Below are 27315 nucleotides of genomic sequence, written 5' to 3' on the forward strand. Positions count from 1 at the left end.
CAAACAAAAGTTCCAGCATCATCACCTTGCCCAATACAGATTCGAGATTCATCACTGAATATGACTTTCATCCAGTCATCCACAGTTCACGATTGCTTTTCTTTAGCCCATTGTAACCTTGTTTTTTTCTGTTTAGGTGTTAATGATGGCTTTCGTTTAGCTTTTCTGTATGTAAATCCCATTTCCTTTAGGCGGTTTCTTAGAGGTTCGGTCACAGACGTTGACTCCAGTTTCCTCCCATTCGTTCCTCATTTGTTTTGTTGTGCATTTTCGATTTTTGAGACATATTGCTTTAAGTTTTCTGTCTTGACGCTTTGATGTCTTCCTTGGTCTACCAGTATGTTTGCCTTTAACAACCTTCCCATGTTGTTTGTATTTGGTCCAGAGTTTAGACACAGCTGACTGTGAACAACCAACATCTTTTGCAACATTACGTGATGATTTACCCTCTTTTAAGAGTTTGATAATCCTCTCCTTTGTTTCAATTGACATCTCTCGTGTTGGAGCCATGATTCATGTCAGTCCACTTGGTGCAACAGCTCTCCAAGGTGTGATCACTCCTTTTTAGATGCAGACTAATGAGCAAATCTGATTTGATGCAGGTGTTAGTTTTGGGGATGAAAATTTAAAGGGTGATTTCATAATTTTTTCCTCAGAATTGAGTGATTCCATATTTTTTTCCTCTGCTTGGTCTAAAAAAGTAACCGTTACTGACTGCCACAATCTTTTTTTCTTGATTTCTTATAGTGTTTCTTAAAGCCAGAAAGTTGCCATTTGAAATGACTTTAGTTTTGTGTCATGTCTGTGATCTGCTTTTTTTCTACAAAATTAAACAACTGAATGAACATCCTCCGAGGCCGGTGATTCCATAATTTTTGCCAGGGGTTGTAGAATGTTTGTTTACTGTTCAGCAAGTTTGTGAACGTTCATGTAATGTTTGTGATGTTTGTCGAATGTTTGCATGGAGGTGAAAATTTGTGAACATCAACTGAACGTTCATAGAATGTTCATTTACTGTTCAACAAGTTTGCGAACGTTCATTTAATGTTTGTGATGTTTGTCTAATGTTTGCATGGAAGCAAACATTAGACAAACGTAAGGAAAACATTTGCAAAAATCAATCAAGTGTTCATAGAATGTATGCTTAATGTTCAACATTCACATAATGTTCATGTTGTATGTGTAAAGCTTGCCTTTAAATAAAAATGTGTGTGTGTGTGTGTGTGTATATATATATATATATATATATATATATATATATATATATATATATATATATATATATATATATATATATATATATATATATATATATACACGAGGGCTGTCAATAAGGTAACGGTCCTTTTTATTTTTTCAAAAACTATACTCAACAAAAATATAAACGCAACACTTCTGGTTTTGCTCCCATTTTGTATGAGATGAACTCAAAGATCTAAAACTTTTTCCACATACACAATATCACCATTTCCCTCAAATATTGTTCACAAACCAGTCTAAATCTGTGATAGTGAGCACTTCTCCTTTGCTAAGATAATCCTTCCCACGTCACAGGTGTGCCATACCAAGATGCTGATTAGACACCATGATTAGTGCACAGGTGTGCCTTAGACTGCCCACAATAAAAGGCCACTCTGAAAGTTGCAGTTTTATCACACAGCACAATGCCACAGATGTCGCAAGATTTGAGGGAGCGTGCAATTGGCATGCTGACAGCAGGAATGTCAACCAGAGCTGTTGCTCGTGTACTGAATGTTCATTTCTCTACCATGAGCCATCTCCAAAGGGCGTTTCAGAGAATTTGGCAGTACATCCAACCAGCCTCACAAACCGCAGACCACGTGTAACCACACCAGCCCAGGACCTCCACATCCAGCATGTTCACCTCCAAGATCGTCTGAGACCAGCCACTCGGACAGCTGCTGAACAATCGGTTTGCATAACCAAAGAATTTCTGCACAAACTGTCAGAAACCGTCTCAGGGAAGCTCATCTGCATGCTCGTGGTCCTCATCGGGGGCTCGACCTGACTCCAGTTCGTCGTCGTAACCGACTTGAGTGGGCAAATGCTCACATTCGCTGGTGTTTGGCACGTTGGAGAGGTGTTCTCTTCACGGATGATGCGAAGGAGATGGGTTGCACTGCATGAGGCATAGGGTGGTCACACCAGATACTGACTGGTATCCCCCCCCCATAAAACAAAACTGCACCTTTCAGAGTGGCCTTTTATTGTGGGCAGTCTAAGGCACACCTGTGGCACTAATCATGGTGTCCTAATCAGCATCTTGATATGGCACACCTGCGAGGTGGGATGGATTATCTCAGCAAAGGAGAAGTGCTCACTATCACAGATTTCGACTGGTTTGTGAACAATATTTGAGGGAAATGGTGATATTGTGTACGTGGAAAAAGTTTTTAGATCTTTGAGTTCATCTCATACAAAATGGCGAGCAAAACCAAAAGTGTTGCGTTTATATTTTTGTTGAGTACATGTGTTTTTACGTCAGACATGCTTGAAACCCTCGTGCGCATGCGTGAGTTTTTTCCACGCCTGTCGGTGACGTCATTCGCCTGTGAGCACTCCTTGTGGGAGGAGTCGTCCAGCCCCTCGTCGGAATTCCTTTGTCTGAGAAGTTGCTGAGAGACTGGCGCTTTGTTTGATCAAACTTTTTTCTAAACCTGTGAGACACATCGAGTGGACACGGTTCGAAAATTAAGCTGGTTTTCAGTGAAAATTTTAACGGCTGATGAGAGATTTTGAGTGATTCTGTCGCTTTAAGGACTTCCCAACGGTGCGAGACGTCGTGCAGCGCTCTCAGCCGCCGTCGTCAGCCTGTTCAAGCTGAAAACCTCCACATTTCAGGCTCTATTGATCCAGGACGTCGTGAGAGAACAGAGAAGTTTCAGAAGAAGTCGGTTTCAGCATTTTATCCGGATATTCCACTGTTAAAGGAGATTTTTTTAATGAAAGACGTGCGGGGCGGGTCCACAGCGTCGGGACGCAGCCGACGCGACGCTCCGCCACAGGAAAAAGACACCCTCTGTTGAAAGCCTTAAGGACAAGTTGGAACATGTCCCTGCTGTTAAACAATTTCTCATATACTCACTCCACTGAAAGCCATCAAAGCCGCCTGGATTTTACAAATGGTTATCAACACTGAGGTGTTTTTCCTGTGCCGCCGCAACCGCGTCAGCTGCGTCCCGACGCGCGGACCCGTCCGCACGTCTTTCATTAAAAAAAATCTTTAACAGTGGAATATCCGGATAAAATGCTGAAACCGACTTCTTCTGAAACTTCTCTGTTCTCTCACGACGTCCTGGATCAATAGAGCCTGAAATGTGGAGGTTTTCAGCTTGAACAGGCTGACGACGGCGGCTGAGAGCGCTGAGCGACGTCTCGCACCGTGGGAAGTCCTTAAAGCGACAGAAATCAACCTCAAATCTCTCATCAGCCGTTAAAATTTTCACTGAAAACCAGCTTAATTTTTTCGAACCGTGTCCACTTCGATGTGTCTCACAGGTTAGAAAAAAATTTTGATCAAACAACGCGCCAGTCTCTCAGCAACTTCTCAGACAAAGGAATTCCGACGAGGGGCTGGACGACTCCTCCCACAAGGAGTGCTCACAGGCGAATGACGTCACCAACAGGCGTGGAAAAACTCACGCATGCGCACGAGGGTTCAAGCATGTCTGACGTAAAAACATATGAATGAATCCATAGAGTTTTGAAAAATAAAAAGGACCGGTGCTTTATTGACAGACCTCGTATATATATATAATATATATATATATATATATATAGATATATATATATATATATATATATATATAATATTATATATATATAAAATTTCACATTATAGGAAAACATTAAATACAATTTACAGCATACAGAAAGTTAATGTTGGACTCCACTTAAATTATGTTTGCAAACATAGGTAGAATGAACAATAGAAATATTTAAGCACTCTACCATGGGTAACCAGAATTTGTCGATTTATGATTTATTCAGGCCTACTGGAATATACTGTAGAATTTCAAGATTACTGTAATAAACTGACAGAGCTAACTCCGAAACATGTCTTAGTGCAACTTACATTACATGCACTCTGTTAACTGGAATATTAATTTTGCAAAATAATTTACATCACTACAGACTGTGATTGTCAGCTCCCAAAATATGTTTTTTTTAATGGAAACAGATTGCAATGGCATTGTATTATCCAGAAGTCCCACAGACCTGATTACATACATTTTGCCAAATAAAAAAAAAAAAAAAAAAAAAAAGCTTATCTTTAGCATTTTTGTAAATAAGGAAAAATACATTAAAGTTATTAAAAAAATTGATTTACAAAATAATGTTTTCACACATACATGAGCAGGAAGCATTGACATTAAATAAAACAGCTCACAGACAAATGATATTTTTACTGGTCCACTTAATAAACTTGCAGTTCAAACATTTTTTAAACATGAGATGAATGTAGCAGTCACACATGTTACAGTGCAGAAATCAAATCGATTTCACATTTCCAGAATGAACATTTGTCCATGGTTTAGTGTTTCACTCAGGCCTCATTTGAGGATGACTTCATGTCACAGTCGAACAGTGTTTGGGTGGGAATTGTTTACCACATAATTGTTACAACATATTATTGCTTTCTGATTCCTTTAATTTCAGCTGCTTAATTCATGTTGCAGTGAGGCATGATATTATAATTATCCAGGGTAAAACATGTACATTGTACACAATATAATTGTAAGACCTGGATACAATCATTTCTGTATGTAAAATGCAACATACTCATTCTGGTAAAAATAATAATATAATAATAATAATAATATAATAAATATAAAATAATAATATAATAATAAAAGCATCAGTGATCATTGTGTATAATTTCCTGTAATCACATTATACATTCAAGTATTGCCAATTAAGTTAACAAATTTCTAGCATAAGTGTTTGGTTCCTTCGTGGTTAAAGGTAAAGGCAGAGCAGGTTTATCAGCTCAGAGAAATGCTGTCTCACAAAACTGTAATAATTGGGTCAGAACGTCAGAAACACTATAGTGCTTTATTTTAAAACAGGTTTGACCAACATTATCAGAGGATACAATTCAAATGAATTCATTTTTTAAAGTAGTTGTGTACATAGATCTATTACTGGTTGAATCATATTTATCTAATAGATTACAATTTGTTCATGTAAATGGGGAATCTTCTTCACAGACTAAGGTTAATTATGAAGTTCCACAAGGTTCTGTGCTAGGACCAATTTTATTCACTTTATACATGCTTCCCTTAGGCAGTATTATTAGACGGCATTGCTTAAATTTTCATTGTTACGTAGATGAAACCCAGCTTTATCTATCCATGAAGCCAGAGGACACACACCAATTAGCTAAACTGCAGGATTGTCTTACAGACATAAAGACATGGATGACCTCTAATTTCCTGCTTTTAATCTCAGATAAAACTGAAGTTATTGTACTTGGCCCCAAATCTTAGAAACATGGTGTCTAACCAGATCCTTACTCTGGATGGCATTACCCTGACCTCTAGAAATACTGTGAGAAATCTTGGAGTCATTTTTGATCAGGATATGTCATTCAATGCGCATATTAAACAAATATGTAGGACTGCTTTTTTGCATTATGCAATATCTCTAAAATTAGAAAGGTCTTGTCTCAGAGTGATGCTGAAAAACTAATTCATGCATTTATTTCCTCTAGGCTGGACTATTGTAATTCATTATTATCAGGGTGTCCTAAAAGTTCCCTGAAAAGCCTTCAGTTAATTCAAAATGCTGCAGCTAGAGTACTAACGGGGACTAGAAGGAGAGAGCATATCTCACCCATATTGGCCTCTCTTCATTGGCTTCCTGTTAATTCTAGAATAGAATTTAAAATTCTTCTTCTTACTTATAAGGTTTTGAATAATCAGGTCCCATCTTATCTTAGGGACCTCATAGTACCATATCACCCCAATAGAGCGCTTCGCTCTCAGACTGCAGGCTTACTTGTAGTTCCTAGGGTTTGTAAGAGTAGAATGGGAGGCAGAGCCTTCAGCTTTCAGGCTCCTCTCCTGTGGAACCAGCTCCCAATTCAGATCAGGGAGACAGACACCCTCTCTACTTTTAAGATTAGGCTTAAAACTTTCCTTTTTGCTAAAGCTTATAGTTAGGGCTGGATCAGGTGACCCTGAACCATCCCTTAGTTATGCTGCTATAGACTTAGACTGCTGGGGGGTTCCCATGATGCACTGAGTGTTTCTTTCTCTTTTTGCTCTGTATGCACCACTCTGCATTTAATCATTAGTGATTGATCTCTGCTCCCCTCCACAGCATGTCTTTTCCTGGTTCTCTCCCTCAGCCCCAACCAGTCCCAGCAGAAGACTGCCCCTCCCTGAGCCGTTGGGGTTTTTACGTAATTATTGTATGGCCTTGCCTTACAATATAAAGCGCCTTGGGGCAACTGTTTGTTGTGATTTGGCGCTATATAAATAAAATTGATTGATTGATTGACCATTAAATTATTTTGTTAACATATACTCGGTTTCACAGTTGCTTGCAGTGCTGCTCACGAACCAGTTGGTGGCAGTAGTGCACCGAGTTGGGTTAAAACCTGTTTAACAGAGCAGAAGAAGAAGACTTAGCTGAGTTACAGCACTCAACTCCGTTCTGTTTTAGCAAATAAAAGTTTGTGTTCCACAAGTTATTCGTCTGTTCAGTCTCTATACTATGATTAAGAGACCACTGAGAGCAGAAGAGGAGACTAACGCTGGACGCTCGTTGACTGGGATTCCTCACAAAGAACCACCACATAGCTACCCATGAGGTAGCAGCTAGCTTCAAGTGGCTGGGCCTTTGTGCCGTGATATCGACGCTGTGAATATCAAAAAGGTAACGGATCCTGATGTGAGCACAAATTCGTTTTAGCCAGAAATAACAAAACTTGCTTGAAGCTTGCCAGCCATGGATTAATGGGAACCAAATCAACACATTTTGGCTAGCATGGAGCTAATGTTAGCCACAGAGAGGCACAGGCCTAATTAATATTTGACTAAACATGAGTAAAATATACTCTCTTTTATTAGGTGTTGACGCAATTGAAGTTTAAGTAATGTCAGTGCCCAGAAAGAGACTTTATGAAGATAAGCTTGTGATAATATTTTTCAATTATTGCTTGTTTCACCCTCCAACAGCACCATGCCGGCTGCCATAAGAGTATCAGTGAATCCTCCATCTGATCAGTGGGTTGAGTGTGTGCCTGCAGTTGATTCACATCAGCCAGATTATCCCGAGGTTTGTACTATAATGGTTAAATAGGATTTGCCTTCAGCCGAATGGTGACTGTAGAGACGCTTCTCCCGGCTGTTCTTTCTTCAATGACCCATTGCTCGAGTTGGTCTTCTAGCTGTGGCCACCTCGCTTTGTTTCCGCGGAAACTCCGTTTGGTCTTTTTAACTTGGCGCAGTTCATTTTCTTGTTTTCTCTCGCAGCTGCTCTATTCCCATGAACAACCGCGTAACTGATAGCCTGCAGTTTGAATTGTGCCTCGTAAGCATGTCTCTTCACTGGCGCCATTTTCCGGGGTCCTTAGACAAACAAATGTTGTTTTGCAGGATACCTGTAGTATACGGTAACTACCAGGAGTGGCGGAGGTAAGTGCACGTACCACAGACTCTTCTCTGATTGGTTTATCGCTGGCAGTGTACGTACTCTACGCTACCAGTGTACGTGCTTTACGTATTATGTAATGTTCTCCAATTGGTTTATCGCTGCCAGGGTATGTACTCTACGCTGCCAGCATACGTACTTTACATATTGCGTCCCTGTGTCAGCGGGAAATGGTCCGATATTCCGACGGTCAAAGACAATGTCGGTCGTTTTTACAGATTTTGGAATTCAGTGCACACATAAGGCGCACCGGATTATAGGGCGCACGGCTTTTAGGTGCGCCTTATGGTGCGTAAAATACGGTAATTATTATTATGACTATTGTTGGAAGAGTTTTGGTCTTGCACAGAACACTTTACAACAATTTATTTATGTTCTTTCTGTGCATATTTAACCAGACGTACAGAGAACAATTTTTTGACCATTCAAGTTATCCTTTCCAACAGTCCATCTAAGTATTGGTGATCTTAGGACAGCCATATTCCTGAAACATCTGAAATATAACCATTAAAAAAGTGTGGATCCATGTAAACATAAATGCTAACTCAGATTGTTCTAACAATGTTGTATGCATATGCAATTGTGTAGAGCTGTGTTGTATGGTGATGACAAAATAATGAAGCTAGATTCTGAGAATTTATATTTTTATTTACTTATTTATGGGGCATCCAGAAAGTATTCACAGCACATCACATTTTCCACATTTTGTTATGTTACAGCTTTATTCCAAAATGGATGAAATTCATTGTTCCCTCAAAATCCTACACACAAAAGCCTGTAATGACAATGTGATTTTCTTTTGTTTAGATTTTTGCGACATTATTAAAATAATAATAATTAAAAATATTATTATTCGCAGCCTTTGCCATGAAGGTCAAAACTGAGCTCAGGTGCATCCTCTTTCCACTGATCATCCTTGAGATGTTCTACAGCTAAATTGGGGGCCACCTGGAGTAAAGTCAGTTGATTGGACTTGATTTGGAAAACCTGTCTACATATATGGTTTTACAGTTGACAGTACATGTCAGAGCACAAACCAAGCATGAAGTCAAAGGAGTTGTCTGTGGACCTCCAAGACAGGATTGTGGGAAGCACAAATCTGGGGAAGGGTACAGAAAAATTTCTGCTGCTTTGAAGGTCCCAATGAGCACAGTGGCCTCCATCATCCATAAACTGAAGAAGTTCAGATCCACCAGGAATCTTCCTAGAACTGTCTAAACTGCCTGTTTAAACTGAGTGATCAGGGAGAAGGGCCTTAGTCAGGGAGGTGACCAAGAATCCAATGGTGACTCTGTCAGTGCTCCAGCGTTCCTCTGTGGAAAGAGGAGAACATTTCAGAAGGACAACAGTCTCTGCAGCCAGCAATCATGCATGGATGGTAGAGAGGACAGACGGAAGCCACTCCTTAGTAAAAGGCACATGGCAGCATGCCTGGAATTTGACAAAAGGCACCTGAAGGAGTCAGACCATGAGAAAGAAAAATGATCTGGTCTGATGAGACAAAGAGTGAACTCCTTGGCATGAATGCCATGTCATGTTACATGTTTGGAGGAAACCAGGCACCATCCCTACAGTAAAGCATGGTGGTGGCAGCATCGTGCTGTTGGGATTTTTTCAGTGGCAGGAACTGGAAGACTAGTCAGGATTGAGGGAATGATGAATGCAAAGAGGAATGGGCAAAACTGCCCAAAATTAGGTGTGCAAAGCTTGTGGAACTATGTTAAAGATGTCTTGAGGCTGTAATTGAAGGTGCATCAAGTATTGAGTAAAGGGTGTGAATATTTATGTACATGTGTTTTCTTAGTTCATGATTTTTTTAATTAATTTGCAAAGATTTCATAAAACCTTTCATGTTATCATTATGCGGTGTTGTGAGTAAAATTTTGAGGGGAAATTCATTTTCTCTATTTTGGAATATGGTAATATAACAAAATGTGAAAAAAGAGAAGTGCTGTGAATACTTTCTGGATGCACTGTGCATCGTGTTCTGTTCACTAAATATGATGCTAACCATGAACGAAAGTGACCAGAAATGCCAAAACAGTTTTCAAATTTATAACAGTATGCAGTGACCCACAGTATCAAAAGCTGTACCAAGATCCAACAAAAGCAGAATTGAAGTGGTGTCTTAAACATTGCAAATAGAAAAGAAGCAGACAGCAAGAGCATGTTCAAAGGCAGCGGAAGAAGAATCTGGAAGTAAACCTTGTAAACTGGCTATCAGGTCTTGCAGTAAGAAATGGCACAACACAATTGCAGGACAAAAAGCTCTTAGGGTTAAGACAGTTTACTGTGGTCATTAGCTGGATCCGGTACAAAAAAGGCAGTTAAAAAACAACAATACCAAGTTCATGAGGCAAAGGCATGGTCAAATACACAGGCAGATGGTCAAAAACACAAAGAGGCACACGATGAGAATACACTAGGAACAGGCTGGAAGCAAAAGCACAAGGTGCATCGATTTGGCAGGGAAAAGGTGAAATAGTTGATGCTTAAATCCACCCAGGTGATGAGCTACTGATAAGAAATAGGTGTGTTAGAAAGAACCACAATGAGGATATGGCCAGACAGAATGAAAGCCACCAGGGTGAAAGCCAGAGTGAAACTGAGCAAAACTGCCCACACATAGGTGTGCCAAACTTAATGCAATGTATTCAGAAAGACTTGAGGCTGTAATGGCTGCCAAAGGTGTATCAACAGTGTATTGAGCAAAGGGTGTTTATATATGTACATATGTACATTTTTTTTATCAATTTGCAAAAAAAAAAAAAAAAAATCTAAACTTTTTTAATGTTGTCATTACAGGGTGGTGTGAGGAGAATTTTGAGGGAAAATGGATTAATCCATTTTGGAATAAGGCTGTAACTGTTGTGGTTTGTACTGCAATGAGTCAAATAGGACCCCTACTTGAACAATCATCCAAAAACAGCAAAAAGACTAAAATAAATAATAAAAACACCTTCCAAACACACAGCAGCATGCAAACACTTACTGATAAGAGAATGAGGTAGAGACAGACTGGATGTGATGGGAAACAAGTTACTGACATAATCGACTGGCAAAGAATAAATGTACAGGTGCAGTTTAAATATAACTTAACAATTAACAACAGGTGTACAAAACTGAGAATGGAAACATAGGGGCATGTGAGAAAAAAGAATACATCAAGAGACAAAATAAACAGATGACCAGAGGTGAGTGGAAAATAAAACCAGATCACAAATATTAAACCAAACATAAAGTGCAAGAACTGCAAAAAACATGAGAACCAAACAGACAACACCATGTAGAACTATACAGAGATCACATGACAAAAACCCAACACTTATCATCTGAGAAAACTCAGAGAAAATAAAGGCGGGACCTAAAACAGGGACCACGTAAAAATGACAACACAAGACCATCTTACGAAATAAATGAAAAACCCAAGAGCAATAACAGAGGACCAGGGTGGGGACAAATGTCAAGACATGGGAGGGACAGAGACAGATGACATAACATGCCCACATGCAAGGAAGGGACTGAACACAAGGATGACAATTCCGTGGTCACACAAGACAGCGACACAATGATGATTGCACCAACACATACACAACAGGGAGGCAGACACACACTCACACATACACACGTGCATGACACAAAGGTGGACACATGCTCACACATCCACACCGCTGACAGCAGGGACACACCCACACCCAAACTGAAAAGTGATAACTGAAAAGTTATGTTTTCTGACGATAAACTAATAAACTGCTAAAAAAATTTATCTTTCTTACAGATAACCGATAACTATTAGTATTGATTCCGACGCTGCCACATCAGATTACACTGTCGACTTCTGATAAAACCCGTTTCACTTTAAGCGCCGCAGGGGCTGCTGGGTAAATCAAGGATCACAAACACAAAGAACACACAAAAATGTATAAATAAAAAAATAAAACCCCAAACACTGTCACCATCTTCAAAAGCAGTAAACACAGAATTAGAAGTCACAGTTTATCTCGGTATAAGATACACTGTAATTTACGAGCTACAAGCTGCCGCTTTTTTTCACGTGCTTTGAACCCTGCGGCTTAAACAACCGAAATACATCCATTAATGCAGTGATTGGCAGAATAAATACACGTAGTAAATATAAATTCTTACTTGTTAGTTTCAGTGGGATTCATCTGAATAAATAATCCACATAAAGCGTCCTTTTTTAATCCAAAACAGCGTCCTAAACATGAAGAAAAGTCCCTCCCTCTGTACACACAGCTGCGCCATGAGAGCCCCCCCACCAAGTTTTGGTAATTAAATTACAGCCACAAGAAATAAAATAAATAATCTTAAAATTAGTTTGTTTTGTTTTTTGTGTCGAGTGGGCGAGTCACTGTAACGTCCAAGTGAACCTGAACTACACTACCCACAGTGCTCTCTGCGTCAAGCGACCAATCATGTTTTGTGCTTAATGATGACATCATCAACAAGCGACAGGCAGCCAGTCTGCTACAAACACACAACAGATGGATTAAAATGTTTGAGTTTAGGGTTTACAAACATTTTTGACCGTTAAACTTTACCAGCAAAAAACAAATGTTATTGGACTGAAAGTTATCGGAACTAAATTTTTGGAAGATAATTGGTCCGATGATGGTTTAAAACTTATCTGAGAAGCTAATCCGATAACAAAAACATTAGCTTGATAATTATCTGCTATCAGATAAGCTGAACTGTGCCCACCACTGCAGATGACACAGACGTAGGCTGGGGGAGTGCACCCACAAATACCAAATACAACCACAAAACTGGGGAACCCACACATACCCAGACACATCAACCAGGAGACAGACATGACAGGTAAAAAAAAAGACAAGGAACGCACAGACAGGATAATGGGGCATGTCAACAGTAACATAACAAAAAAATTGAGAAAAGGTGAAGCTGGAATACTTTCCAGTTGCACTGTTTTTGATAGTGGTGGTGTCCAAGAAGTGCAGTTGTTTCCAGTGTAGAAGGTTCCGGCTTCAATGCCCATTCTCCATGTAATTTGGAATTGCATCAGAAAGGGCCTAAAATATAAACCTTGCACCAAATCAACATGAAGATCCACCTCAAGATGTGCTGTGATGACCCAAAGTAAAACAAGGGAAAAGCTGAAGATATTTACTTTCAAAGAATATTCACTTTTTTTTTTTTTTTTTTTTTTTGTAAAATATATCATTTTGTTTAATTGTTAATTTACCACTATAATCTCAAAGGATATCTGAGCTTTCCATCCATCCATTTTCTAGATCTGTTTCTCTAATTAAGGGTCACTGGGAGGGCTGGAGCCTATTCCAGCAGTCATGGTGCATGAGGCAGGGAAAACACTACACTGGGCACCCATTCTGTTGCAGGGCCACACATACACAAACTAACAAATTCAGACCTGCACGTACACCTACGATCAGTGAAAAGTTCCAATTCACCTAACCTAGATGTCTTTGGATGTGGGAGGAAGCAGGAGCACCTGCAAGGAACCCATACACACAGTGAGAACATGCAAACACCACACAGAAAAGCTAAGGTGGAATGCGATCACATGGCCTTCTTGCTGTGAGGCAACAGTGCTAACCACTAAGCCACCATGCTGCCCTATATAAGCTTTCGTTTTTGTAAAAATAAATAAATAATTCCACTTTATCCTCATAATGATGTCTTTCTCCTGGGTCCTGTCATCATAATCTCTGATATTCTGTTTGAAGACAGAGTTAGTATGTTCAGAAAGCAAATAGGAATGTTTTGAAGGGAGATGAGATGGTTCCTCCACCAGTCAAGGATGGTGCTGTTGAATTTACTTTCAAATACACACAGGGAAGTATTTCCACTAATGACTGACTCACTGTTTGGAGAACTGGGTTTATGTAAATAACTTTAACATACTGCATACTGTTTCAGCAAGGTTTATCTACGTTATGCACAGGCATTGATGCATGAGCTGTTTCTTATATATGCCAGCTTCACGTGGGAAGGGAACACATCAGTTCATGGTCAGGAACTTTCTTTATTCTGGCTTGCTCTTCACCTACTTCAATGCTCAATGCAAAGATTTTAATGGTTTCCAGTCAAAAAAACATTTCTTTTTCATGCATGCAAGGGCTTACTGCTATCTTTGAAATCCAAAGGGATGCACTTTAGGGCAGTGCTCAGTCAAATAGCACATGAGAAGCCTGTGAGCCTTTGCAGCCCAAGAAGAAATGAGAAACACATTACAACATTGTTCAAGCAATTTCCAGTGTAATTTGGGAGTGAAATACAGTTACAGGCTGACATTGCAAGAATAACACAATTAATGTGAAAATAAACATCACCTATTGCCACATTGCGCAACGACACATGGATTCCAGCAGAAAATGAGCCTCCACAGTAAACACACTCAGCAAATAAATTTGTTTTAAATTGTAATTTGTATTTCAACAACACATCCCCCCTTCTCCTCAAGCTCATTGATTAGCATGATTAAGTCTCATCAGCCAAATCAACAACACACACCCCCATGAGTAGGAAGATGTTCATCAGATATCACTAATCATGTACAGCGTGATTCTCCTTTGCAGCCAATCATGTGTTGCCTCTGGCAGAGCAAATGAAGACGGTTGATTTTAACAATCTAAGTTTTCCATCACATGTTTGTACTGTGGTACTTATTTTACTCACTTGTTCCACTTTCTTTGTTCAGCGCAACTGAGGGTCAAGGGCATACTGGGATCCCTTCACAGCCAGCAGGGAAAACAATTATCTCAGAATGTTTTATAAATCTTCAGAAATGTTACTTGTTGCACGGCTCCCATCTTGCTCTTGCTGTTCCAGTGAGACATCAAAGAGATTATCTGCAGAGGTGGGACAAAGTCACTGTCAAGTCATTCTCAAGTCATCAATCTCCATGTCCCAAGTCAAGTCCAAAATCAGCTGACAAACAATTGGTGGTCATTATGACTTGAGACTTGACTTAGGACTTGCTGATTCATGACTTGAAAGTGACCTGATCGTGACTTTGTCCCACCTCTGACTATCTGTCTCCATCTCTATCTGTCATGGTTCGTGGTGGCTTGACCCTGAAGTTGTAGGAGGCAAATGCAGACTCACAGACACAGGTGTTGGAGTAAGGAAAAAGTAACTTTATCTGGTAAACTGGCAATTGGTTCGGTACACAGGAAATCAGTCAACGTAGTGGAGGTACAGGCAGGTAGCAAGCTGAGGTGGAGTCCAAAGAACAAGCACAGTTCCAAATACACGGCAACAGGAGTTCACAGGGCTGAGGCAGAGGCAAAGTCAAAAATGAGCAGAGTTCAAGGATAAGACAAGGCGGAAGTCGGTAACACAGGCAAGGTCAGAAATATTACAAGGCAAACAGGACAAAGGTATGAGGCTGGAAAGTGCAACATGCAACAATCTGGTGAGGGACTGTGAGACTGTGAGGGCTTAAATACTAGTGGAAGAATCAGAGTGTGAAATGAGGAACAGGTGTGCAGAGAGTGCTGGAAGGGGGCGTGACCAGGGAAGACAAGGTAAGTGCAAGAGAGTGCAGTAAGGCAAAAGCAACATGAACTGGGGCAAGATAATTAAATGACAGAAAAACCACTGGTGCAAAATGTGACGTGCTTGATTAACCATAATAAACACAACAAACAGAGGGGCAAAACTAAAACTAAGTGGCAAGTCGAGGAGTGACAGACCAGTTATAACTAAAAGAGAGGACGTGACACAGGAAGTGAATACACAAAACAAACTATTGACAGAATAGGAAATAAATGATGAACAAATCAAAACCAGGGACTAGGTAATACAATAAATGACTAAACCATAAATAAATGATGCACAGAATAAAACCAGCAACAGAAGCATTACACAAAGTACAGAAATGAACAGAACCAAACCAAGACTTACACATGACCACATATAATAATATGAAAAGTAAAACTATAAAACCCTCAGTGGAAGCCTAGACCAAATAAGGGGAAAACCCAGACATGAACCCCAGGCTGGGGCAGATCCTGACACTATCTGTCACTAACATTGTCTTCTGTCACACCAATGACCACCCACCTGGAAGCAAACATTTGCAAACATCAAACAAATGTTCATATACACTAAGAAATCAAGAAAAAAAGATTGTGGCAGTCAGTAACGGTTACTTTTTTAGACCAAGCAGAGGAAAAAACTATGGACTCACTCAATTCTGAGGAAATAAATTATGGAATCACCCTGTAAATTTCCATCCCCAAAACTAACACCTGCATCAAATCACATCTGCTCGTTGACATTAACTCTATGTCATGAAATTGACCCTATGTGTCTTTTTGCAAGGAATGTTTTCACAGTTTTTGCTCTATGGCAAGATGCATTATCTTCTTGAAAAATGATTTCATCATCCTTAAACATCAGAAAAGTGTCCAAAATATCAACGTAAACTTGTGCATTTATTGATGATGTAATGACAGCCATCTCCCCAGTGCCTTTACATGACATGCAGCACCATATCATCAATGACTGTGGAAATTTACATGTTGTCTTCAGGCAGTCATCTTTATAAATCTCATTGGAACGGCACCAAACAAAAGTTCCAGCATCATCACCTTGCCCAATACAGATTCGAGATTCATCACTGAATATGACTTTCATCCAGTCATCCACAGTTCACGATTGCTTTTCTTTAGCCATTGTAACCTTGTTTTTTTCTGTTTAGGTGTTAATGATGGCTTTCGTTAGCTTTTCTGTATGTAAATCCCATTTCCTTTAGGCGGTTTCTTAGAGGTTCGGTCACAGACGTTGACTCCAGTTTCCTCCCATTCGTTCCTCATTTGTTTTGTTGTGCATTTTCGATTTTTGAGACATATTGCTTTAAGTTTCTGTCTTGACGCTTTGATGTCTTCCTTGGTCTACCAGTATGTTTGCCTTTAACAACCTTCCCATGTTGTTTGTATTTGGTCCAGAGTTTAGACACAGCTGACTGTGAACAACCAACATCTTTTGCAACATTACGTGATGATTTACCCTCTTTTAAGAGTTTGATAATCCTCTCCTTTGTTTCAATTGACATCTCTCGTGTTGGAGCCATGATTCATGTCAGTCCACTTGGTGCAACAGCTCTCCAAGGTGTGATCACTCCTTTTTAGATGCAGACTAATGAGCAAATCTGATTTGATGCAGGTGTTAGTTTGGGGATGAAAATTTAAAGGGTGATTTCATAATTTTTTCCTCAGAATTGAGTGATTCCATATTTTTTTCCTCTGCTTGGTCTAAAAAAGTAACCGTTACTGACTGCCACAATCTTTTTTTCTTGATTTCTTATAGTGTTTCTTAAAGCCAGAAAGTTGCCATTTGAAATGACTTTAGTTTTGTGTCATGTCTGTGATCTGCTTTTTTTCTACAAAATTAAACAACTGAATGAACATCCTCCGAGGCCGGTGATTCCATAATTTTTGCCAGGGGTTGTAGAATGTTTGTTTACTGTTCAGCAAGTTTGTGAACGTTCATGTAATGTTTGTGATGTTTGTCGAATGTTTGCATGGAGGTGAAAATTTGTGAACATCAACTGAACGTTCATAGAATGTTCATTTACTGTTCAACAAGTTTGCGAACGTTCATTTAATGTTTGTGATGTTTGTCTAATGTTTGCATGGAAGCAAACATTAGACAAACGTAAGGAAAACATTTGCAAAAATCAATCAAGTGTTCATAGAATGTATGCTTAATGTTCAACATTCACATAATGTTCATGTTGTATGTGTAAAGCTTGCCTTTAAATAAAAATGTGTGTGTGTGTGTGTGTGTATATAATATATATATATATATATATATATATATATATATATATATATATATATATATATATATATATATATATATACACGAGGGCTGTCAATAAGGTAACGGTCCTTTTTATTTTTTTCAAAAACTATACTCAACAAAAATATAAACGCAACACTTCTGGTTTTGCTCCCATTTTGTATGAGATGAACTCAAAGATCTAAAACTTTTTCCACATACACAATATCACCATTTCCCTCAAATATTGTTCACAAACCAGTCTAAATCTGTGATAGTGAGCACTTCTCCTTTGCTAAGATAATCCTTCCCACGTCACAGGTGTGCCATACCAAGATGCTGATTAGACACCATGATTAGTGCACAGGTGTGCCTTAGACTGCCCACAATAAAAGGCCACTCTGAAAGGTGCAGTTTTATCACACAGCACAATGCCACAGATGTCGCAAGATTTGAGGGAGCGTGCAATTGGCATGCTGACAGCAGGAATGTCAACCAGAGCTGTTGCTCGTGTACTGAATGTTCATTTCTCTACCATGAGCCATCTCCAAAGGCGTTTCAGAGAATTTGGCAGTACATCCAACCAGCCTCACAACCGCAGACCACGTGTAACCACACCAGCCCAGGACCTCCACATCCAGCATGTTCACCTCCAAGATCGTCTGAGACCAGCCACTCGGACAGCTGCTGAAACAATCGGTTTGCATAACCAAAGAATTTCTGCACAAACTGTCAGAAACCGTCTCAGGGAAGCTCATCTGCATGCTCGTGGTCCTCATCGGGGGCTCGACCTGACTCCAGTTCGTCGTCGTAACCGACTTGAGTGGGCAAATGCTCACATTCGCTGGTGTTTGGCACGTTGGAGAGGTGTTCTCTTCACGGATGATGCGAAGGAGATGTGTTGCACTGCATGAGGCATATGGTGGTCACACCAGATACTGACTGGTATCCCCCCCCCAATAAAACAAAACTGCACCTTTCAGAGTGGCCTTTTATTGTGGGCAGTCTAAGGCACACCTGTGCACTAATCATGGTGTCTAATCAGCATCTTGATATGGCACACCTGCGAGGTGGGATGGATTATCTCAGCAAAGGAGAAGTGCTCACTATCACAGATTTCGACTGGTTTGTGAACAATATTTGAGGGAAATGGTGATATTGTGTACGTGGAAAAAGTTTTAGATCTTTGAGTTCATCTCATACAAAATGGGAGCAAAACCAAAAGTGTTGCGTTTATATTTTTGTTGAGTACATGTGTTTTTACGTCAGACATGCTTGAACCCTCGTGCGCATGCGTGAGTTTTTCCACGCCTGTCGGTGACGTCATTCGCCTGTGAGCACTCCTTGTGGGAGGAGTCGTCCAGCCCCTCGTCGGAATTCCTTTGTCTGAGAAGTTGCTGAGAGACTGGCGCTTTGTTTGATCAAACTTTTTTCTAAACCTGTGAGACACATCGAAGTGGACACGGTTCGAAAAATTAAGCTGGTTTTCAGTGAAAATTTTAACGGCTGATGAGAGATTTTGAGGTGATTCTGTCGCTTTAAGGACTTCCCACGGTGCGAGACATCGTGCAGCGCTCTCAGCCGCCGTCGTCAGCCTGTTCAAGCTGAAAACCTCCACATTTCAGGCTCTATTGATCCAGGACGTCGTGAGAGAACAGAGAAGTTTCAGAAGAAGTCGGTTTCAGCATTTTATCCGGATATTCCACTGTTAAAGGAGATTTTTTTAATGAAAGACGTGCGGGCGGGTCCACGCGTCGGGACGCAGCCGACGCGACGCTCCGCCACAGGAAAAACACCTCTGTTGAAAGCCTTAAGGACAAGTTGGAACATGTCCTGCTGTTAAACAATTTCTCATATACTCACTCCACTGAAAGCCATCAAAAGCCGCCTGGATTTTACAAATGGTTATCAACACGGAGGTGTTTTTCCTGTGCCGCCGCACCGCGTCAGCTGCGTCCCGACGCGCGGACCCGTCCGCACGTCTTTCATTAAAAAAATCTTTAACAGTGGAATATCCGGATAAAATGCTGAAACCGACTTCTTCTGAAACTTCTCTGTTCTCTCACGACGTCCTGGATCAATAGAGCCTGAAATGTGGAGGTTTTCAGCTTGAACAGGCTGACGACGGCGGCTGAGAGCGCTGAGCGACGTCTCGCACCGTGGGAAGTCCTTAAAGCGACAGAATCACCTCAAAATCTCTCATCAGCCGTTAAAATTTTCACTGAAAACCAGCTTAATTTTTCGAACCGTGTCCACTTCGATGTGTCTCACAGGTTTAGAAAAAATTTTGATCAAACAACGCGCCAGTCTCTCAGCAACTTCTCAGACAAAGGAATTCCGACGAGGGGCTGGACGACTCCTCCCACAAGGAGTGCTCACAGGCGAATGACGTCACCAACAGGCGTGGAAAAACTCACGCATGCGCACGAGGGTTCAAGCATGTCTGACGTAAAACATATGAATGAAATCCATATAGTTTTTGAAAAAAATAAAAAGGACCGTTGCTTTATTGACAGACCTCGTATATATATATATATATATATATATATATATATATATATATATATATATATATAAAATTTCACATTATAGGAAAACATTAAATACAATTTACAGCATACAGAAAGTTAATGTTGGACTCCACTTAAATTATGTGTGCAAACATAGGTAGAATGAACAATAGAAATAATTTAAGCACTCTACCATGGTAACCAAGAATTTGTCGATTTATGATTTATTCAGGCCTACTGAATATACTGTATAATTTCAAGATTACTGTAATAAACTGACAGAGCTAACTCCGAAACATGTCTTAGTGCAACTTACATTAACATGCACTCTGTTAACTGGAATATTAATTTTTGCAAAATAATTTACATCACTACAGACTGTGATTGTCAGCTCCCAAAATATGTTTTTTTATGGAAACAGATTGCAATGGCATTGTATTATCCAGAAGTCCCACAGACCTGAATTACATACATTTTGCCAAATAAAAAAAAAAAGCTTATCTTTAGCATTTTTGTAAATAAGGAAAAATACATTAAAGTTATTAAAAATTGATTTACAAAATAATGTTTTCAACATACATGAGCAGGAAGCATTGACATTTAAATAAAACAGCTCACAGACAAATAATATTTTTTACTGGTCACTTAATAAACTTGCAGTTCAAACATTTTTTAAACATGAGATGAATGTAGCAGTCACACATGTTACAGTGGCAGAAATCAACTCGATTTCACATTTCCAGAATGAACATTTGTCCATGGTTTAGTGTTTCACTCAGGCCTCATTTGAGGATGACTTCATGTCACAGTCGAACAGTGTTTGGTGGGAATTGTTACCACATAATTGTTACAACATATTTATTGCTTTCTGATTCCTTTAATTTCAGCTGCTTAATTCATGTTTGCAGTGAGGCATGATATTATAATTATCCAGGGTAAAACATGTACATTGTACACAATATAATTGTAAGACCTGGATACAATCATTTCTGTATGGAAAATGCAACATACTCATTCTGGTAAAATAATAATAATAATAATAATAATAATAATAATAATAATAATAATAATAATAATAATAATAATAAAGCATCAGTGATCATTGTGTATAATTTCCTGTAATCACATTATACATTCAAGTATTGCCAATTAAGTTAACAAATTTCTAGCATAAGTGTTTGGTTCCTTCGTGGTTAAAGGTAAAGGCAGAGCAGGTTTATCAGCTCAGAGAAATGCTGTCTCACAAAACTACTGTAATAATTGGGTCAGAACGTCAGAAACACTATAGTGCTTTATTTTAAAACAGGTTTGACCAACATTATCAGAGGATACAATTCAAATGAATTCATTTTATTTAAAGTAGTTTGTGTACATAGATCTATTTACTGGTTGAATCATATTTATCTAATAGATTACAATTTGTTCATGTAAATGGGGAATCTTCTTCACAGACTAAGGTTAATTATGAAGTTCCACAAGGTTCTGTGCTAGGACCAATTTTATTCACTTTATACATGCTTCCCTTAGGCAGTATTATTAGACGGCATTGCTTAAATTTTCATTGTTACGTAGATGAAACCCAGCTTTATCTATCCATGAAGCCAGAGGACACACACCAATTAGCTAAACTGCAGGATTGTCTTACAGACATAAAGACATGGATGACCTCTAATTTCCTGCTTTTAAACTCAGATAAAACTGAAGTTATTGTACTTGGCCCCACAAATCTTAGAAACATGGTGTCTAACCAGATCCTTACTCTGGATGGCATTACCCTGACCTCTAGAAATACTGTGAGAAATCTTGGAGTCATTTTTGATCAGGATATGTCATTCAATGCGCATATTAAACAAATATGTAGGACTGCTTTTTTGCATTTATGCAATATCTCTAAAATTAGAAAGGTCTTGTCTCAGAGTGATGCTGAAAAACTAATTCATGCATTTATTTCCTCTAGGCTGGACTATTGTAATTCATTATTATCAGGGTGTCCTAAAAGTTCCCTGAAAAGCCTTCAGTTAATTCAAAATGCTGCAGCTAGAGTACTAACGGGGACTAGAAGGAGAGAGCATATCTCACCCATATTGGCCTCTCTTCATTGGCTTCCTGTTAATTCTAGAATAGAATTTAAAATTCTTCTTCTTACTTATAAGGTTTTGAATAATCAGGTCCCATCTTATCTTAGGGACCTCATAGTACCATATCACCCCAATAGAGCGCTTCGCTCTCAGACTGCAGGCTTACTTGTAGTTCCTAGGGTTTGTAAGAGTAGAATGGGAGGCAGAGCCTTCAGCTTTCAGGCTCCTCTCCTGTGGAACCAGCTCCCAATTCAGATCAGGGAGACAGACACCCTCTCTACTTTTAAGATTAGGCTTAAAACTTTCCTTTTTGCTAAAGCTTATAGTTAGGGCTGGATCAGGTGACCCTGAACCATCCCTTAGTTATGCTGCTATAGACTTAGACTGCTGGGGGGTTCCCATGATGCACTGAGTGTTTCTTTCTCTTTTTGCTCTGTATGCACCACTCTGCATTTAATCATTAGTGATTGATCTCTGCTCCCCTCCACAGCATGTCTTTTTCCTGGTTCTCTCCCTCAGCCCCAACCAGTCCCAGCAGAAGACTGCCCCTCCCTGAGCCGTTGGGGTTTTTACGTAATTATTGTATGGCCTTGCCTTACAATATAAAGCGCCTTGGGGCAACTGTTTGTTGTGATTTGGCGCTATATAAATAAAATTGATTGATTGATTGACCATTAAATTATTTTGTTAACAATATACTCGGTTTCACAGTTGCTTGCAGTGCTGCTCACGAACCAGTTGGTGGCAGTAGTGCACCGAGTTGGGTTAAAACCTGTTTAACAGAGCAGAAGAAGAAGACTTAGCTGAGTTACAGCACTCAACTCCGTTCTGTTTTAGCAAATAAAAGTTTGTGTTCCACAAGTTAATTCGTCTGTTCAGTCTCTATACTATGATTAAGAGACCACTGAGAGCAGAAGAGGAGACTAACGCTGGACGCTCGTTGACTGGGATTCCTCACAAAGAACCACCACATAGCTACCCATGAGGTAGCAGCTAGCTTCAAGTGGCTGGGCCTTTGTGCCGTGATATCGACGCTGTGAATATCAAAAGAAGGTAACGGATCCTGATGTGAGCACAAATTCGTTTTAGCCAGAAATAACAAAACTTGCTTGAAGCTTGCCAGCCATGGATTAATGGGAACCAAATCAACACATTTTTGGCTAGCATGGAGCTAATGTTAGCCACAGAGAGGCACAGGCCTAATTAATATTTTGACTAAAACATGAGTAAAATATATACTCTTTTATTAGGTGTTGACGCAATTGAAGTTTAAGTAATGTCAGTGCCCAGAAAGAGACTTTATGAAGATAAGCTTGTGATAATATTTTTCAATTATTGCTTGTTTCACCCTCCAACAGCAACCATGCCGGCTGCCATAAGAGTATCAGTGAATCCTCCATCTGATCAGTGGGTTGAGTGTGTGCCTGCAGTTGATTCACATCAGCCAGATTATCCCGAGGTTTGTACTATAATGGTTAAATAGGATTGTATAGTGTCTTGTGCCAGTAGAATCTAAAATTCATGTTCAGCAAGCAAAATATTCAAACATTTCTGGCAACAAATACTCTGTTCTGTTTGGGATATAATTTGAAAATAGAGTAAAATCTGTCAGTAATGAAGTTGTATATGCTAACTTTCCTTTCTTAAAGAAATAATTTACAGGCCCTGTTACTCAATAAACATATTTATTTATTGCTGATATAAAGTTTCAGAATTTCTTATATAAAAAATTTTGTGTCCCTTGCATAATGTTTCATTTGCATAGTGTGTACTACTGAGGTTTCCACCTTATCTGTGGTGGAAAAACTGACCTGTGCCAACAAAAAAATTAATTTTTGTAGATTCTTTTGGAATAGACCTGAGTAAGCACCAGAATGCATTTGAGATTTCACATTTTTCTGGGGGACAACCACCAGACCCCGCCAGGGCCTTTTCAAGATCTTTCAAGTTTTTTTTTTTCCATAGCTCACTTTCATCACTCAGTTCATTCACAGATTTGTCCGTGCTCATGATGAAAGGCATCAACAGCATTGGCTTAATCATTTGTGAAGCATAGGATTTAATAAAAAAGTGGGAACTTCTGTATTAAGGTTGTAACATGTGGATCTATATACATTTTGTGTTCCAGGAGAAGCAGAATGACATCATTCACAGTATCGAACAGCTGAATGACAAAGTTGATGCACTGCATCCTTGGACCATCCTTGAAAGTGTCGGTTCCCAGACATACCAAGAGAGAGAACAATGTGAACGCTGCTGACAAGATTATCCGAAGGTTGGCCAGCTCTAAACCAGAAGTGTGCGCTTGAACCAATTACAAGCAGTGCCTGGAAGTAATGTGGCTTCCGGTAAAGACACTCAAAGAAGTGAGTTAATGTGTTTTCTGTTTGTTAGATCCTCTTCACTTCAACTTTTTTTTTTTTTTTTTTACACAGTGTATTATAAACATGCTGTATTTATGGAAACTAGCAACTAAAGGGCCTTTCACATTGCATGCTTTATACGCGTCAGGCAGCAACTCCCAATGTGTCGTCAGTCACGTTGTGTCAACGCCTCCCTACGCCCTGATGCGCTGCATGCAGCAGGGGGGTGGAGATTTTCACTCTTGATTTTTTTTTCTTTTTTCTCTCCAGAGGAAAGCTGTATGATCGCCATGTTGTATATGTGTTGATGAACCAAGAAAAAGCTTTAATATAGCAATTTGATTTCACAATCAAATTAATTTTTGGGTTAAACATTTGCAAGGATTTTTCTTCAGAAAACTGCTCTGTATAAATGAGCAGTCCTGTGACACGTTTCTGTTTTGTAGAGATCAGTGGTTTCTGCCAGGAGTCTTCCATGTTTGGACCCAACACGTTTCTATTGGACAGTGCAAAGCTTTGTCACAGTTCAGAGCACCAGAAGTTGGATTGGGTTGAACTTTGAACGTCATTCTGTTGACAAGCAGGAATGCGCACACTCCTGGCAGAAGCATCTGTTTAGCTCAGCTTTTGACGCAACACTTCTAATGCCTGTAAAAAGCTACGTGTTTCATTGAAAATAATGCTTTTTAGACCGATTTGTGATGCCTCTGACACTTCCAAAGCATGCGGTGTGAAAGGCCCTTTACACAAATAGCGGTGCGTGGGTACAGAGGATTAATCATTTTTGTCTGATCTGCTTTTACCTGTGTGGTATACCTCGCTGATAACTAACCTGAGAAAAATTCTGCAAGCAAATAAACAGCTTGTTAAAAATATAGGGCCTGTCCAATAAGGAGTTGAGTTAAATACCAGTTATGACAATGCCGCTCAAATTATACAGTATCTGAACAGGAAAGTATACCGTATTTTCCGGACTATAAGTCGCACTTTTTTACATGTTTTGGCCGGGGGTGCGACCTATACTCCGGTGCGACTTATAAATGAAAAATATACCGGTAGGATCTCAATTAATTTACTGTAACAAAACAATTTTACGTGACAGAGTCGATCTATGTTTTAAAATGGCCACCGGAAAAGGAAATGCAATGCATCATGGGCACTGTAGTATGACGGCCATCCTATAGTTCACGCTGGTCACGATAACCAATCAGAGAACAGAACTTTGGATGCGTATTCCTCACCTCACCCACAGCGTGTGAAGCTGACGAACACGGTGCTTGCTGTTATTCCGGCATGGCGAACAGAACAGCTTCAACCCTTGGATATCAATGTGAGCAGAGTGTTTAAGTTGATGCTGAGAGCTGCGTGGGAGCATTGGGTGAGCGACGGCGGAGGATTAGCGTGTGCACTTGGAAGGAGCTGGCGTCGATGATAGTGAAAAGCGTTTGAAGCAGACGAACATGGTGTTTATTCCGGGACGGCTAACAAGACAGCTTCAACCCTTGGATATCAGTGTGAGCAGAGTTGACGCTGAGAGCTGCATGGGAGCACTGAGCGACGGCGGAGGATTAGCGTCTGCACTTGGAAGGAGCTGGATCAACACCGCTGGGTGGTCATGAGCTGCGCAGGTAGGTGCTGCATGGTTCGGCTCGCAATGTGGTCCGCAAAATACAAACATCCGTAGGTAAAATGCAGCTCACGAGAGGGCACTCGAGGCTTGTGTGACTGTTCCTGTGACTTCTGACTACCATAGAAAAATAAAAATTTTAAGGTTACTGATAACATAACAAGACAACGGAGAAGGCCCGAAAAAATGCCACCAAAAAGAAAATCATACTCTGCAGATTACAAGTTGCGACTGGTGAAATATGCATCCGAAAACAGTAGCCGTCACAATATTATCATCTGAACTTTTCATGTTAACATACCTGTATGTCCATGGGACTTATAGTCCAGTGGACCTTATTTATGGTTTATTTTTCTTTATAATGGATAAAGTGGCTGGTGCGACTTATACTCCGGTGCGACTTATTTATGGTTTGTTTTTCTTTATAATGGATAAAGTGGCTGGTGCGACTTATACTCCGGTGTGACTTATAGTCCGGAAAATACGGTATATAATTGCTTATGACTAACAATGGAAATGTTCAACTTGCAGCTCAAGAGTGCTAATGACAGACTTGATGGCGAGGACAAGTGAACCAGGCACCAGAGGAATGCCCTAATCAATGCCTTGACTGCATACACCCCTGGAATGGAACAAGGGAAGAATATGGTAACGAGCATTGTCAGGGGCTGCTTGTACGCTACGGCTCCTGTTTATCTTTGGCAGTGCTTCAGCAGTCAGGGCAAGTCAGGAACTGTCAAAGGCAGCCTTGCCAGGGACGTGCCACAAATTTACAAAGTTGTTATGGAGGCTGCAATAAATATCACATCAATGGACAGTAGTACCATCATTTCTACAACTGTGCCATAATACGAAGATGTCCTGTCCAAGCAGAAGAAGTATAGACGGGACCATCCTGAACTTCTTCCTGACCCAGATTACAGGTTTGAGAAACTAACAATCTTGTAAATCTGTCTTTTTTGGGCGGGGGGGGGGGCTGACACCCATTCACAGTAGAGAGGTACCGTGACGTCTGGTCTCTCTCTGGCTGCTAATGCAACATGGCAGAATCTGCTCCAAAACAGATTAATTTCCGTGTAAATCTAACATGTCTATCATATATTATGTAAAAGCTACTGAAAAACCCTTTGAAAACAGAAAATGCTGTTTTCACAACCTGATAACACAAGACATCTCGCAGACATCAGTGTGCACACACATCCTGCAGTCAAAGGTAACTTCCACATTTTTCAAAAGCTCATGCATGTGCACACACATGATCTCCTTTC

General features: G+C 39.9%; 1 long non-coding RNA gene across 1 annotated transcript; it reads left to right on the forward strand.

Annotated features, from left to right (window-relative positions):
- The first annotated feature begins 6739 nt into the window (after positions 1–6739).
- Positions 6740–24346, forward strand: LOC117519982. Its single transcript, XR_004563499.1, has 3 exons — positions 6740–6903; positions 23416–23516; positions 24186–24346. It is a non-coding gene; the product is annotated as an uncharacterized LOC117519982 (long non-coding RNA).
- The last annotated feature ends 2969 nt before the right edge of the window (positions 24347–27315 follow it).

The sequence above is a fragment of the Thalassophryne amazonica genome, chromosome 1 (genome assembly GCF_902500255.1).
Source record: "Thalassophryne amazonica chromosome 1, fThaAma1.1, whole genome shotgun sequence".
Classification (NCBI taxonomy): Eukaryota; Metazoa; Chordata; class Actinopteri; order Batrachoidiformes; family Batrachoididae; genus Thalassophryne; species Thalassophryne amazonica.